We start from the raw sequence: 17211 nt of genomic DNA, 5'->3' as shown, positions 1-17211 counted from the left end.
CATTTTAGCCATTCTGACTGGTGTGAGATGGTATCTCATTGAGGTTTTGATTTGGATTTCCCTGATGCTGAGTGATGTTGAACACTTTTTCATGTGTCTGTTGGCCATTTGGATGTCTTCTTTGCAGAAATGTCTGTTCATGTCTTCTGCCCATTTCTTGATTGGATTATTTGTTTTTGGGTGTTGAGTTTGATAAGTTCTTTATAGATTTTGGATACTAGCCCTTTATCTGATATTAAAATGCTGTGCAAATGCAAAGATGATTATCCTGAAATTCAAAATACAGGGAATATATTTATAATAAATATAATAATTAACTCAATTTTCAAGTACTATGAAGAGCTCATTCAGATTCATAACATAAATATCAAGATCCTACTACATGAATAAACAAAACATATAAACTTATTTTTCAAGGTGACAAGCCATTAATAAATGGGAGAAAATGTTCATTTTCACTAATTAGGAATACAAATTAAAACCTCATTAGGAATACCATTTTACGTATAAAATGTGAAGGTCTCAGAAGTTCCCCATTATTTTGTTGGTGGTATTGTTGCATGCTAATAATAGCCCTTTTAAAAACAAAATATTGTTAATTCTACTGTTAGGAATTTAGGGAAGCTGGGGACGTAAGTTAAAGGAATGAAAAAAGCTATGTAGCATGAGGATATCCAGTATAACCTTATTTATAATAATAAAAAACTGGCAACAACTTACATATTTAGCAGAAAGGGGAGTGATTTAATATATTAGGACTTCTCAACGTGAGGGAGAAGTCCCTTAAACGATCATTATGAATATGTGTAGGAACACACAGAAAATATTTTTTAAAAAATGGAAGAAGAGAATAGCCATCATTATTGGAGCCTTTCCTAGTGGCATTGGGCCAACGTTCTCCCTTTTTATTCTTATAGCAACTGTGTGCTAAAGGTATTTTTACAGTTTAGAAAACCGAGGCTTAAAAAAAAAAAAAAGAAAACCGAGGCTTAGAGGTAAAGTGTTCAAGGACTTGCACCCCATCAGTGGCTTTCGAATCCAGATCTTCCGACCCAAAAGCTTTCACTGGGTTTCCTACCAATAGCATATAAACTATGGCCACAGTCAGTAAAAACATGGGTGTCTGGGGAGGGTAACAGTCAAAAATAGGTAGTAGCCCTAGGATGGTGGGCATGTGGGACCAAAGACGCTTGCTGTCCTTTTAAAACTGTCATTGGGGGAAACACACACACACACACACACATACACACGAACAAAAAAATGCCCAAAAAGTGCCACTGCCTTTCAGTAGGGAAATGGGAAAAAATATGTTGAGTGTAACATTTCAAGTGCTTACTCTGGCTTTTTATATATTCTCATAGAGGTTGGCAAAATAGGAATTATATGTATATTTTTTAAAATTTCTTGCTAGCTTTGGCATAATCAGGCTACTCCCCTGCCCCCCCAATTATCTACAAATTAGTTGAGGACACATACCAGCAGTTTCTTAATTAAAAACAAGATTTCAGGTCTCTAGCTTTCTGTGGATTAAGGACAGGGGGCAGGTGGAAGTTTCTCCCCATGAACAGCCCAGACCAGCTCTTCTGGGTAGGAGGTAATAGGGTGGCACCATTTGGTTAAAGTAGGCCAGTTCACCTGCTCAGGGTGTGTGCTTTCCTGGGACAGAAGCCCTTGCACAGTGGGGGGAAATGTTGCCATTTTGGTTCCTACTGTCTGTCTTTCACCTTTGGGGCTCAAGTCTTGAGCCCCAAAGGTGAAAGACAGAATTCCTGATTCTTTGACACATTACAGCATTATTTTATAAAGTCAGGAGCCATGCAACATCTAGTAACAAATTTCTATGCTAGACTCAAGACAAAGGGTATATTTTCCCTCACCTTTGTGGAGTATGTACCTTTTACGCCTTTTATATGTTTTGAAGGCCCTTTCTTACGCGTTTTGCCATTTGAGATGACGAGACGATGTGTCAGAATTTGCAAGTGAAATCATAATAGACCTGACTAGGGAAGAGTAGAGATGTCTTGAGAACTGCAAACATTCTCCAACATGCTTCTCAGTATAGTTCATTCAGGGTGACTCCCCATTTTATAGGTGGGGAGGTGGAGGCACATTTTAGTTAAATGATTTGCTGGAAGTCACTGGTAGTCAAGACAGCTGGAAGCCAGGCCTATAAATCTAGTGTTCACCCCACTCTCCCACAGTGCTGTAGTATGTATTTTCTAGGGAATTAACGTAAGACTTGAAACAAATCTGATCAGATTCCAATGGCTGTTTAAGGTTAAAGATCTCCCAGGGCTATAATTTTGTATTTTATAATTATATTAAATGTTATAGTAGTGGAGGGAGTCTAGCGAGGTATCATGTGCGTTTTAGATAATTCCTATTGAGTGGAACTTTTTTTTTTTTTTTTTAAGATTTATTTATTTGAGAGAGAGCGTGTGCACGAGCACAAGGTGGGGCAGAGGGAGAAGCAGACTCCCCGCCGAGCAGGGAGCCCCATGAGCCTCGGGGCTCCATCCCAGAACCCAGGAACCATGACCTGAGCAGAAAAGTCAGACTCAACCAGCTAAGCCACCCAGGCACCCCTCGAGTGAAACTTTTTACAGGGATGGAATAATCTACACTGTTGCTGTTCAGTACAAAGCCATTTCTTTGTCTACTTGATTACTTGAAATATGGCTCATGTCACTGGGGAAATGAGTTTTTAATTGTGTTTAATTTAAGTTTAATTTCCCACATGTGCTAGCAGCTATTGTATTTGACAGCAACAGTTCTAGAATCCTTAATGTTTTCTTGACATTGCCACCTGGATATCTCAAAGTTAACAAGGGCAAATCAGAATTCTTTTTTAAAAATAAAGATTATTTTATGGAGTGTGTATGTGAGTGGGGGGAGGGGCAGAGGGAGAGAATCTTCAAACAGACTCCCCATTGAGCGAGGAGCTCCAGTCAGGGCTCCATTCCAGGACTCCCTGGGTGAGATCATGACCTGAGCCGAAACCAAGAGCCGCACGCCTAACCAACTGAGCCACCTAGGTGCCCCGGTCAAATCAGAATTCTGGATTTTCTTTCCTCCCACAACCTGTTTGTCCCTCAAAGAAGCTACCATTGACCCAGTTGCTTGAGCCAAAACCTTGATGTCATCTAGATCCAATCCTCTCCTTCATCTCTCACATCCACTTCATCAGCAGGTCCTCATTGTTTTACTTCCAGAACCTATCCTGAATCCATTCACTTCTCTCCATGCCAACTTCTACCGTCCTGTGCCAAGGTGCCATCATATCTCACCTAAACAAGTGAATGGCCTTGTAACCGGTCAGCACTGATCCATTCATCCACTGTTGCCTCTTCCCGCCTCGTCCATATAGCTGCCCAGAGAGACACTGTTAAACTCTTCAGTAGGTCCCGTCACTCCGTGTTTATATGGAAACATTTGTAGAACTTGTCACTGAAGTTATCTTACAGACTTCTTTGTGTACTTGTTTATTCTCTGCCTCCCATTATGGTGGGAGGGTCCCTATATCAGGAGCCTTGTTTACCTCATTCACTGGATGTCTCCAGCAGTACAACCATGCCTGGCACATAATTTGCACTCAGTAAAGCTCTCAATAACAATTAGGTTAATGTTTATTGTGGAAGAAGAGGAGCTCGGAAGAGTCGAAACACAATCGGTTGTTACTAGTTTGGTTGTTAATAACTGAGATCATGCTGATGTCCATATACATGGGAAGTTGGCGGTTTCTTTTACATTGTGGATGCAGTAGGAAGGGTGGGTGTTACGGCCAATTGCCCTTATCTGCCGGTGGTAGGCTGGGCCACCGTGATGCAGTCTCTGACGTGAGCTACAAAGAGCTCTTTCTCTCCCTAGACGTCTGTGTATGTCCCAGATCTTGAAACGTTTGTCTTTTCCACTGTTAGGGAAAGAAAGAGGAGTGTCCTCCTCCAAGGTCACTTTTTTTATTCCTTCGAAGGGAGTTTAGATAGTGCTGGAAAGAAACATACCATGGAACTGCAGGGTACAGAAGGGCAAAGCCATGACTGGACAGCAAAAGGAGATTTGCAACATGAGACTTTTATTTAAAACAATATTTGGTATATAGTCATATTGAGTTATTTGAAACCAAATAAACCTTAAGAAAGGGTTTTGTGTCCTTTTTTTTTTTTTACTTGAGTATCATCTTTTTTAGAGGAAAGTATCCTTGGAACGCATGGTTGGCTCAGTCGTTAAGCATCTGCCTTCGGCTCAGGTCATGATGCAAGGGTGCTGGGATCGAGCCCCGCATCGGGCTCCCCGCTCTGTGGCAAGCCTGCTTCTCCCTTTCCCACTCCCCCTGCTTGTGTTCCCTCTCTCGCTGTGTCTCCCTCTGTCAGATAAATAAATAAAATCTTTAAAAAAATAAAATAAAATAAAGTATCCTTTCTGGCATTCCTTTATAATGGTCACCCAAGGCTTTCAGAGGGCATGTTATTACTTAGATCCATGTGCAAAGTGAAGGGAAGCTGAAGAACTTGTTGGAGGTGGGCACCTGGGTGGCTCAGTTGGTTAAGCGACTGCCTTCGGCTCAGGTCATGATCCTCAAGTCCCTGGATCAAGTCCCGCATCGGGCTCCCTGCTCTGCAGGGAGTCTGCTTCTCCCTCTGACCCTAACCCCTCTCATATGCTCTCTCTCATTCTCGCTCTCTCAAATAAATAAATAAAATCTTCAAAAAAAAATATTAAAAAAAGAAAAGAACTTGTTGGAGGTGTGATTGAGTTGGTCAAGATCTGAGTTGCATCTTTTCCCTCTAGTACTGAGCAGGCATAGGAAATGACCACCCCTCAACACTGGCTGGATTGAAAAGATGAAGATAAAACTTGCTTTTTGCTTTGTTAAAGGACATATTTGGAGAGTTGGAGACTCTTTATCCCAGTGTGTTTTTATTCACAATCTGGCTCTGCCACTTATGAGCTGGGTGACCTTAGGCTGCTAACTTCTTTGCCTCAGTTTGCTTACCTGCTAGATCAGGTAATAAGAGAACCTCCCCAATATGGTTACTGAGTGGATTAAAGGAACATGCAAAGCACTTGGAACAGTGCCTGGCACACAACTCCATAAAAACCAACTTTTATTATTATCCATAGTAGTAGTAGTAGTAGTACATAATTCTCGATTGAATTGAGTGACCACTGGCCGTGATGCAGAGAGAGTTGTCCCTAAGTCAGCCGAAGGGGTTCACGGAGGCTTCCCAGGGAAGGTGACTTTTGAACTGAGACCTACAGATAGGCTGATACAGTAGAAAAAGGATGTGTTTGATAGAACAGAATATGCAGAGGCACAGAGGAGTGAGTGAATGGCATTTTGGGACCTGTAAATATGTCTCTGTGGCTAAAGGACAAGATACCTGAGTGCTCAGGCACAAGACCACTGTGGCTTTTGAGTGGGCTGAGGAGGCTGGACTTGATCCTAGAACCTAGAGGAAGCCACTGAAGGACTTTCAGCAGGTTCAGGCTCAGGTGGCAGCCTCCTGCGGCGGCCTCAGCCCAAGGCCTGTTGATTCTAAACAGTGTCCTTGATCCACCCCCTTTCCTACTACTTGGGCATGGAGTTTGCACATGTGGATCTTATTTTTCTCATTAGGTGTGATTTCTTTGGGGACCATGGATTAAGTAGAAGGATGTGTTTTCTGAATTCCTTTCTACCTGATTTGTCTTCTCTTCCTCTCCACCTCTGCTAGGACAGATACAGAGGTGTCTAACTTGTAGACCCCCTTGAGAATCTGATCAAAGTGATGGACTCTTCCCTCAGAAAAATCATGAAGACAGGGTTTTCCAAAGACTGACACCCCTCCTCCCCCTGCTGTTAACATCATACTGTACTCCCAGACCTAGGCCTGACCCCCGTCCTGCTTGTGGTGCTTTTGCTCTCACTCCATGTTGTTTTTATTTTAATTTGCTAGCACATCCCATAACTCCTCCATCTGCCATCACTACTATTATCTGACCATGTATCATGAGAGCAGCCTTGAGTCACTTGGTGGTTATAATTAAAACTGAAAGCAGTTATCTTATTTTGAGCCATTCACATTTAATTGAGAGTCCAGTGACTAAGGACATGGGCTCTGGAGGCAGACTACATGGATTAGAATCCCAGCTCTGTTGGGGCACGTGAGCGGTGCAGTCGGTTGAGTGCCCAGCTCTTGGTTTCAGCTCAGGTGGTGATCTCAGCTCCGGGTCATGAGATCAAGCCCCACATCCGGCTCCGCGCTCAGTGGGGAGTCTGCTTGAGATTCTGGCCCTCTCCGTCTGCCCCCCCACTCCACGCTCACATGCTCTCTCTTTCTCTCTTACATAAATTAATTCTTAAAAATAATGCTTTATTAAAAAAAAAGAATCTCAACTCTGTCACCATCTATAACCTTGAGTAAGCTACTTAACTTCTCCATGCCTCAGTTTCCTCATTACAAAATGGAAATGATAATATGCTTACCTCATAAAGTTATTGCGAGGATTAATTGAAGTAGATGCCAAGAATAGTTCCTGGCAATAGTAAGTGATATAAATATTTGCTATTATTATATGATTATTTCTAGTAAAATGACATCATGAATGAGGTAATGATGGATTACAAGGAGCAGGAAAATAGATGAATAAAATCTCCATATGCATTTGACTGGCTTTGCCAGGACCTGTAAAGGCCAAGATTGGATTCCCTCAGTGTCTGGTGTGGCTACCGGCCAGCATGGCTATTGACTACTTGAAATATGGCTAGTCTGAGTTGTGATGTGCTGGGTCTTGAAGATTGAGTATGAAAAAAAGCATGTGAAATGTCTCATTAGTAATTTTTATATTTGTTATATGTTGGAATGATAATTTTCTGAATAAATTCAGTTAAACATATTAAAATTTCATCCACTTCTTTTTGCCTTTTTAATGTGGTTACTCAAAAATATAAAATTATATAAATGGCTCATTTTTTTTTTCCAAAGATTTTATCCATTCATTTATTTGAGAGAGTGAGAGAGAGAGAGAGAGAGAGAGAGCACATGAGAGGAGGGAGGGTCAGCGGGAGAAGCAGACTTCCCGCCGAGCAGGGAGCCCGATGCGGGACTCGATCCCGGGACTGCAGGACCATGACCTGAGCCGAAGGCAGTCACCCAACCAACCGAGCCACCCAGGCGCCCCTATAAATGGCTCATTTTATAGTTCTGTTGAGCAGCACTGCCTTAGGCTCACCCTTATCGATAAAACAAAAGTTTGGGGTGATTTGTGATCAGGTGGCCACTATCAGGAAGCCTTGTACACTCTTCCCATTGTCCTTCAGGTTGTGCTGGACCATCCATTTTTTCACTGGTTCCATAAAGGGAGCAGTGACTTGGTCCTAGCAAAAGGGGTTGAGGGACCAATGCGAGAGCAACAACCAAGGAGGCTTCTGCTGACTTGGAGGGGTTTGGACGAAAACACTACCATTTATAGTACTGGCTTCAGACGTCCAGCACTCTCTGAAGTAGATGAGAGAACGCTCTCTATTCAGGAAGTTGAAATATGTAGGCAAAAAACTCTCCCTATTCCACCAGGAGCCAGAAAAGGCTTTGCTAATCTTTAACTAACAGAATAAATACTCAGCATCATGGCGGTCTCTTGGGACTGAAAGCACACCCTTCCCGAGTATGATTTACTTACGGAATGTTTGCTTAATTCTATTTCAGATTCATTCCACCACTTACAACCTGAAAACGGTGGGCCAGGGGAGGTCTTACTGGTGAGTTCTCTTTCATTTTTAAAACAATGTGACTGTTTGACATTATTTTTGAATGTTTCACACTTCTAAGTTAGATACATTCCCTACCAGTACTATGATTAGATGTCTATTTATTCACACTTTATTTTCCTCTCTGAAATGATTTAAGACTTCTCCAAGCCTTAAAAAAAAAAAAAAAAAAAGACCAATCCGTGTTCCTTGGCTAAGAACGTGGTCAGGGAAAAGATTATGATTACATGCCAAATACTATTAAAATAAAACTTTTCTTTTTCTTGTAATGAAACTATTTCCAGGCCCCTGTTGATGGTCTGCTTGTTTCAGGCAGTATCCAAAACAACAAAGTGTTATTTCGACCAAGGAATTCAGACAGTCCCTTGTAGTGTGTTGTAATGAAAATTGGCTCACAGTTATAACTTATTAGCTTTCTTCTTGCTGTAGTTTTCCTCTCCTCTCTCTTTGAACCGAAATGTGATTGTTGGGACATAACGGTTATGCAGTGGTAGAAAACTGACTTTAGAGTTAGGAAAGTAATATACTTTTTAAGTGAAAAAGTTTCTGGGGCTTCATGTGGCATCACTCCCTAATGCTGTGGTGATACTGCTATTTGCAGTGTATAGCAGTTCGCTTTTGCTGCATAAGGAATCACCCCCAAAATACACTACCAGAGATTTGAGCCGAAATTTCCCGACTCAAAATAACAATCATGTCTTTATCCTACGATGTTGTGGGTTGGCAGTTTGGGCTGGGCTCTGCTGTGTGATTCTTCTGGTCTCTGCCGGGACCACTCCTGTCTCTGCAGTCAGCTACAGGTCCAGGTCGGTTAGGCTTTGTTTCTGAGAGTCATCTGGCTGTTAGCGTGATGACAATGACTCTAAGACGTGTGCCTCACCATCCTCCAGGCTACCCTGAGCATATTCCCGTGGGGTTGGGCAGGGTACCAAGTGAAAGCAGGAACGTCTCCAGCCTAAGGCTCAGATGTGGCACAACGTTGCTTCCATCACGTTCTGGTGGCTAACGTGAGCTTATGTGGCTGGCCTGGATTCAAGAGGCTACAGATACAAAGTCAGCCCCTTCATGGAGGAGCTGCAGAATTGCACCACAGGAACACGGATACAGGGAGGGGAAGGATTGTGGCCATTTTTATGGTCCTATCCTACAGTGTTTTTGAGTCATGTGAAAAAAGGAGGGCATGGAGTGAGGGCTCAGATCCATGCCCAGCCCGTAGCCCACCGCCCTCTCTCCCCATTCTGATTTGCTGGGCCCTGGCACTGCCCCCTGGCATCTCAATTGAGTAGGCTCTGAGGTGGTCTTGCCAGTGCCAGGCTGCCCGCGCTCCAAGCCTCCCTCCATTCGCCGCTGCCACACTGGTCATCCTTCAGCTCATCTCTCAGGCTGTCGCTCTCCGTGTCTCAGATCATCCCCGGCACCAGCCTCAACTCCTCTCTCTGGCTTCTCCACATCCGTCATCTGGCCCCCTCCTCTCCTGCTCACCTCCCACCACCCCTTTTATTCCAGCCAGACTGTTCCATTTACCATTTCTCTTGAGGACACCTCGTGCTGCTCACCCCTTCCCTCCTTGGAAACCCTTGTCATTCTGCAGGGCCCACTAGAATTTTCCCTTCTCTGCAATATGGCCTTCTCTGCCTGTCCTTGCCGTCTGGGATCTGCCCTGCTCTGAACTACTTCAAAGCCAAACGCTGGGTTGTGCGCTTCACTCTCTTCACCTTGGCTAGTCTGCCCTCTCCAGTGCTTTGTCGGTGCTTCCTTTGAACCTAAATGTGATTGTGGTGAAGGAACAGTTAGGCAGTGGTAGAAAACTGACTTTACAGAGCAGACGGCTGCCCAGGCCTTCCTTGCAGGACCCCACGGAAGGCCGAGAGTATAGCCGCTACTTAGTCAGCCAGGAGGCAGCATGGACACTGTGCTTGGTCGTCCATCAGCAGCTCAGCAGGGTCACGTGAGGCACCTGTTAAAATACAGGCTCCCCTGGGCCCTCCCCATTTATTAGGTCTGGGGTGGACCCCAGGAATCTTAAAGGGCTCAGATGATTCTCATGTGATTGCTCTGCAGTTGGCACCACTCGTTATGGAAAGAAGAAGACATTTAGGGGTGCCTGGGTGGCTCAGTCATTAAGCGTCTGCCTTCAGCTCAGGTCATGGTCCCAGGGTCCTGGGATCGAGCCCCATGTCGGGCTACCTGCTCAGCAGGAAGCCTGCTTCTCCGTCTCCCACTCCCCATGCTTGTGTTCCCACTCTCGCTATGTCTCTGTCAAATAAATAAACAAAATCTTAAAAAAAAAAAAAAAAAGACATTTATGGGAGACCTGGGTTGGAGCCCTGACCCTCCTGCTTTCTGCCTCTGGGACCTTATAAACTCAACCTAGCTGAGCTTCAGTTTCTCCATCTGTAAAATGGGAATAATGTTTAACTTGTGGCCTACCAAGAAGATCTAAAAGGATGATGTATGTGCCAGTGTTTTGTGAACCATAAAAGATAATGAAAATGCATTAATGGATTATGGATCTGTGGCTAGCCAGTGTTCAGAAAGGGGCAGTTACCTTCGTGGTGGTGGTCGTGGTCGTGAGAGAGGAATAGGCAGGGAGTAGTCGAGTGGTAGTCATGGTGGGATCACTAATAACAATAACAGTAGTCATCATTAGTGTCCTCTGTGATCTTGAGTGCTGACTGTGCCAGGCACTGTGCTAACTGCTTCACATAGAATTCTTTGGGATTTACAAGAAGACCCCCCCCCAATTCAGTTGCCTCTCTACCATCATTACAGCCTATTCCACTATTAATGCATGAGTTCTTTGAATTTTTACCCTCTTCAAAATACCTGGTTAAAATGTACTCATCCCTCAGAGAGGAGATACTTGGATAAACTGTTAGCCACGGACAACCTGTCAATGTCAAGTACAAGGTCCTGTAAGTGTGAGCTGCTTTGATTTGATGGGAGGAGTTGGAAAAGGAAAACAACCAGGAGTCCTAAAGAGAAAGTAGGTGTGGGATACACAGGAATGGGCCAGAGGGCACCCAGCTGCCCAAGGAAGGACGGGGAGGCGGGATGTATGCAGGCAGGAGGGCGGGAAGAGGGGGAGGAGGACCGAGACAGTTGCTGACAGTTTGGCTCGGGCCGTTCCTGGTCCAAGGCCACCACTTTCTCAGCCTGCTCAGCCAGAGCTTCCCAGTGAGCCATCCGAACAGGCAGCCTTTGTAAAACTGTCTTCCTTTCACCATCCAGGTTGTTTTATAGTATTTTGATTGATGTAATATACATGCCTCTCTTCTTCCAAAGAGCTTTGAGGTGGCTTTTATTTTATTTATTTATTTATTTATTTATTCTTGGTGCAAAAGGGTGGTTTTATTTTTTTTAATTTTTTTATTTTTTAAAAGATACTATTTATCTATTTGAGAGAGGGAGAGAGAGGGAGAGAGAATCTGAAGCAGACTCTGCACTGAGCACAGAGCCCAGTGCGGAGCTCGATCCCACAGCCGCAAGATCATGACCTCAGCCGAAACCGACTTAACTGACTGAGCCACCCAGGCACCCCACAAGGGTGGTTTTATTAAAGTGCGCGGGCTGCTATGAACATTGGGGTGCATATGGCCCTTCTTTTCACTACATCAAGGAGGGCATGTACTGCAATGAACCCTGGGTGTTATACGCAAACAATGCATCATGGAACGCTACATCAAAAACTAATGATGTACTGTATGGTGATTAACATAACATAAAAAAAAAAAAAAAACAGGGGCAGGATCCATGGGCAGAAAGAGCTGCCTTTGGGGTGGCTTCTAAATACACACATAATATAATGAGACCCACAGAAATAAAGAAGGCAGGAAATTTGCGGGGGAAGGCAGGGTAGGGGAAGTTAGAGGTAAGGTTGGGCCCCTAGCATAGGGCTTGAGAGCCTGTACGTGGGCTGTGAGGTCCCCCAGTCTTGCCTTGGAGCTTCTGGGTAGTCGCTCCCAGAAAGACCCGTGCTCAGGTAACAGTGCCCAGTGGCTGGAAGATGCAAGCATGATAGTTACTCGGAAGAGGTAAGACTTAGAGTCATTTCTCCAAAGTGCTCATTAAGAGGAGACCACGTAAGGTTGTGAACAACATCCCTGTAATAAATAGAATAATGAGGACTGTCCTGGGTGTAGGTGAATCATGTAACCTCCAGGTAAAGCCCAAGAAAAGCCCTTCTAGTCCAGGTATGCACTTAATCCAAGGATAAACTCTAATGGTTTCAGCTGGAATCACAAATACATATATTCGTGCTCCACCCCCACCCCCGTATTAGACTTTACAGATTGTCTTGGTTCTTGACGCTGAGCCTGTGGACCAAACTTGGCACAGGAGTTGAAAGTGACTTACCATCCCTGTTCTAAAAGAGTAATAAACAGCTTCCTGAAAGGACTCTGTGAATATTATTTCTCCCCAGTCCCAAATCATCTACACCCTGACTAGGTCTGTGGAGTGGCTTTTGGATACACAGAATTTGCATCGACCCTGTCCACTGTGACCTGTTTGGCCCTCTTGCCTTGCTCCACAAGTAGGTCTCCTTCTGCTTTGAGCCCCCTGGCTCTAGGTCACTACTGATACTGGAGTGTTCAGGTGAGAACTGGGGCAGTTGGAGAATCTCATGGGAATAGGAATAGCAGCCTGCAAGTATTTGCTTGCTGTTAACAAACTACAGCCTGGGCTCGTCTGGGTGACTGTTGTGCACTTCTGGGACTTTCTTCTTCAGGTCAGAAACTTTGATACTTATTGCAAGAAGTAGGGTCTGATTGGTGGCAGCATTGGTAAGAAGAACTGTCAGGGGCAGAGGGTCGTGTGAGAGAAGGTTAAGCCTAGACTTTCTGTAGGAATATTAGAGGATGAAAAACCGTTAATTCAGTAGGATCATTGTCAGAGAGCAGCCTAGAATTCCGCAAGTACTACCCAGGAATGGGAACTTCCTTTCGGGCTTTATTTTCATTTAGGTCAGGCTTATTTGTTATTTTATTATTATTGTTATTTATGATTGTTGTTATTTTGTTTGCAAGTAACAGAAATCCAATTTAAACTAGTTTCTTGACTTACATAATTAAGAAATCTGTACTGGAATGGACTTCAGGTATAGCTGTATCCAGGAGTTCAAAAGATATTATCAGGCCATTCTCTTTCACTCTCTCCATCTTTTGGCTCAGCTCAATGCTGTCAACTTCATTCACAGGCAAGCTCTTCCCGTACCATGGTACCAGAGGTAGCCATCGGTGTTACATTGCCATCATCCTCACAGCTATGGATCTCAGTGAAAAGAGACTGCCTCTCTTGCCATTGTTCTAACAATACCAAGGAGGGATCTTAGCTGGCCCAGTTTGGATTCCTTTCCTGAATCAAGTTGGCCAGAAGTACGCAGATGACAGTAAGCAGTATCTGTTTGGCCAGGCTTTGTTCATGTGGCCCTCGAGAGGGTAAATCCCTCCAGAATCCCATAGAATGGGGTCCTTATGAAAGAAGGAAGAATTTCGTTATCAGAAGAAGGAAGTAAGAGCATGCCAAGTAGATAAAACTTTTGGGTACCAGAGTCCACTGATTTAGGAATTCTGAATTGGGGGGTCCACTAAACTGGAAAGGTTTAAAATTAGATTCAGCTTCAGTTATGTTGACTACCTATTCCAGTGTCGGTATCATGATCAAGACTAGTAACAATGAGCATATGGAGAGGTGAAGGATGGGTGACTCCCACCGTGGGGTCGGGTGGGCAGCTTTGGGCCTATGGATCTCCTATCGCATCCCCAGAATCTAGAGCAGTGACTATTAACCTGAGGACAGTGGGTGGGCTCCAGTGGATCAGTAATCCGTTGAATGAGTCAGTGAATGGGCTTCTGTGATTATTTGCAAAATTGTGTATATGTACTTTTTTTTAAAGTGGAAAAAGGGGTTATGTTTCCATCATTTTCTCAGAGGACTTCATGGTCCCCTACTGTTTAAGAGCCATTGCTCAGGCTTACTTAAATTGTTTTAGATTTGGCCAGCTTAATCTTATGCATTTGTTTCTTGTCTTGGCTCAACTAATAATGTTTAGTGTCCATGATAAACATAGTTCCCTATGGAAGGGACACGGTGATGTCAGTGGCTGAGTGTGTTGCGTTAAGTTGCATGTCCAGTTTTTTAGGCATATGTGTAAACTCTTTACAGTCCCAGTTGCCATTTACCAAAATGCTGACTCTGGTGCCAGGCTCTGTGCTAAGTGCTTTACCTGCATTATCTGAACCACTTATTTCTACACAGGACTATGCTTCTGTGAACCTCGGGTCTGTTATGGAAGCACCTACTAGAACCAGCTCCTCTCGGCTGTCTCTATGAGAATGCAGGATACAAACTCCGTGTTTTTCCTCTTCCCCACATCTGCTACTGTGTGTCTTCCTCTATCCACCTTTCCACCCACAGGTGATAGAATCATAGAATCCCAGGGTTGGAAGAGTTTGCTCAGATCATGCAGTTCAGTGGTTTTTGAGCCCTGTTCTTTGGTTTTCTAGTTTTGGACTCCCAAGAGGGAAGGCTGGGCAGGATCCAAGTTCCTGCCCTGCTTCAGTCAGCACTGTCTGCTGAAAACCACTCATCTGTGAGAATAAAAAGGGTTCAGGATTAGATGTCAGACTTGGGGTTGAGTCCAGGTTCCTTACCTACCTGTGTGACTCTAGGAATGTTGCCTAACCTCTCTGAGCCCTAGTTTCCTTAGCTGTCCAAGGGGATAATAACCTCTGCCTCGTGGAGTTGTTAGGGGGACTGAATGAGGTAATATCTGAAAAGTCCTTGGTCTCGTGCCTGGCACATAATCTGCGCTTAGCAAAGATTAGCTGTAACTTCTACATTGCACACGTGACGTGAGACTTAATTAAGACACAGCTGTATTCTTTTTTTTTTTTAAGATATATATATATTTATTTATTTATATATGTGTAGGTGTATATGTATATATATTTATTTATTTATTTAGAGTGAGCATGAGCTAGGGGAGGGGCAGAAGGAAGAGAGAGGGAGAGACTGAATTTCAAGCCGACTTGGAACCTGATACAGGGCTCCATCTCACGACCCTGAGATCATGACCTGAGCCGAAATCAAGAGTCAGAAGCTCAACCAACTGAGCCACCCAGGCGCCCCCAGCTATATTGTCTCCCACTGTTCCTTTAAAGTTTATTCGGTAAGGTGTGTCTTTCCTCCATTTTCTTTTAAAAACTTAATTAAGCCGAGACGCCTGAGTGGCTCAGTCTCCCTTTAGCTCAGGTCATGATCCCAGGGTCCTGGGATTGAGCCCCGCATCGGGCCTCCTTGCTCAGTGGGGAGCCTGCTTCTCCCTCTGCCCCTCCCCCTGCTTGTGCTCTCTCTCTCTCTGTCAAATACTCGTTATTCTTAGGCAATAAGAAGTCCTGTGGCCCCTTTAAGTAACACACACACACCGCACATACATGTTCACTTTGGAAATTGGAAATGCATGGTCTGGTCTATAAACAGTCAGTATTCACTCTAAGAGAAGACCTCCCCCTCCATCTTGCCAGTACAGGTCTCCCCGTCTTTCAGCTGCCCACCGCGTCAGGCCTCCCCAGATGACGCAGAGAGAGGAGGGGAGGAAGAGAGGAAGGTTCTTAACCTGACTGCTACCGTCCTGCCTGGCACTGGGTCCTCTGAGCCTGGCTGATGGGTAAATGGACTCTCTGTCCTGGCTGCTTCCGTGGCTTTCTCAAGGACTCGCTGCTGGAACTTTCCATCTGGATCTCCCAGCACTCACGCAGTGTGTCTCCTTCTGCTGGCTGCAATCATCAGCCAGCAGCTTCTGGTTTCCATTCGTGTTCTCCCACCCTCAGGCTGCATGAAGCCCATTGGGTCGAACCTGTTTTAAGGAGACCAAAGCTGGTATTCTTGGAGCCCAGAGTTCACACTATTTCACCCCCTTCCCCCCACCCCCGGGGGAAGGGGGAGAACGACCACTTTCCCTGATCCAGCCTTCTGTTCTGCCACCAGAGGCCTCTTTTGTGTCCTCTCACATTTTGGTTCCTCAGGCAGGAGTTGCATACCAGTCCCCAAACTCTAGGAGACCCATATCAAGCCTTCCAAATGTTGCCTTTAAAACCCTTTTCTCTAGGGGTGCCTGGGTGGCTCAGTCATTAAGCGTCTGCCTTCGGCTCAGGTCATGATCCCAGGGTCCTGGGATCGAGCCCCGCTTCGGGCTCCCTGCTCGGCGGGAAGCCTGCTTCTCCCTCTCCCACTCCCCCTGCTTGTGTTCCCTCTCTCGCTGTATCTCTCTCTCTGTCAAATAAATAAATCTTTAAAAAAAAAAAAACAAAAAAAAAAACCCTTTTCTCTAGGCTTGAAATGAAAGGCCAGCTCCTTCCACCCCAGCCATCTTGGGGAGCAAGGGTAGGAATCAGAGCATTTCTGAGGAATCTGCCTCACAGAATCCTCTGTCACTTTTCACTGCCCTGAACCTGTTTATATATCCTCCTGTTGGATCTTTGAGCCAGCTAGTTCAACTTCTTAGAAATTTCCACATAATGGTCTGGCCCCGTGCTTTGGAATTTCCCATCTGTTGAATCTTGATGCTGGAGTGGAAACTTCCACTTTAGCATCTTGTTAGATTAACTGTTAACCCCTGGCTAATACAAGGAACTCCTCTTTAACACCCCTAAAAGCAGCCCTTCATCCTGTGCTTGAAACCTGGGCAAGCATGTGGAGCTCCCTACCTCCTCCTTTCCCTCTCAAATGTCTTATTACGATTTTCAGATAACTTGGAGTTGCTGGGAAGGTGTTGCTTCTACAAAGCCAAGCCTGGCTCCCTGCTACATTCCCTTTAATGGGGTCGGAAGTGTGTGTGTGTATGTGTACCCTGTCTGAGAAAATCTGCCTGGGTGGCAGAGATTTCAGGTAGAGGCAGGCTTCCACCAACACCCTGCCTCTAAGACCCCAGGGAAGCCTCTGACCTTGCCTCTGGGAAGGTTTTCCCTACCACGGCACCAAAGTGCACTTGATACAACCCCAAAAGAAAGCTAGCATTTGGAAACTCCATGCTCAACCACTGTTTCTCATGTTCGTGACCCTAACGTAGTTTCTTCTGAGAGCTGATTTGCCATGCTTCAGGGGGATTTTTAATCAAGGCTCCATCCATAGTTTATGAACTCTGAAAAATCAAGGCTTGCAGAATGTGCTCTACAAGGACCACCCCCTAACCCCCTGATTTTTTTGCAGTTTTTCTTTTGTGCTTGAGCATCCTTTTGGAGTCGGCAGCTTTTGCTGCCTTCTCTGGCGCCAGCACTGTGAACTTGGGCCTCTCTGCCAAGGTGCCCTCCTTTGTCATGTGCCGCTGTGGTAGTAGGTGGGTCACCGTACATTTAGGTCCCCCACACCCTGGTAAAGGCAGAGTCCTGGATGAGCAAGTGACACATGCTAGCGAGGTATTTGAGTCAGAGGTGGAATCTCTTTGGGGATAAGAATGTATTATT

General features: G+C 44.9%; 1 protein-coding gene across 9 annotated transcripts in view; it reads left to right on the top strand.

Annotated features, from left to right (window-relative positions):
* The window catches only part of GNG12 (G protein subunit gamma 12), a 118151-nt gene that overhangs the window by 29900 nt on the left and 71040 nt on the right, over positions 1-17211 (top strand). For 7 of the 9 annotated variants that reach the window (XR_014144911.1, XR_014144912.1, XM_081818609.1 and 4 more), the window contains exon 2: positions 7686-7738. The exons of the other annotated variants lie outside the window; for them this stretch is intronic. The gene's annotated coding sequence lies outside the window, so the exon portion shown is untranslated. The remainder of the gene's footprint in view (positions 1-7685; positions 7739-17211) is intronic. 9 annotated transcript variants of the gene reach the window in all.

The sequence above is a fragment of the Leptonychotes weddellii genome, chromosome 4 (genome assembly GCF_054177405.1).
Source record: "Leptonychotes weddellii isolate Sample4059 chromosome 4, ASM5417740v2, whole genome shotgun sequence".
Lineage (NCBI taxonomy): Eukaryota > Metazoa > Chordata > Mammalia > Carnivora > Phocidae > Leptonychotes > Leptonychotes weddellii.
The sequence above is the reverse complement of the archived record's forward strand: the minus strand, read 5'-3'. Positions and strand labels throughout refer to the sequence as shown.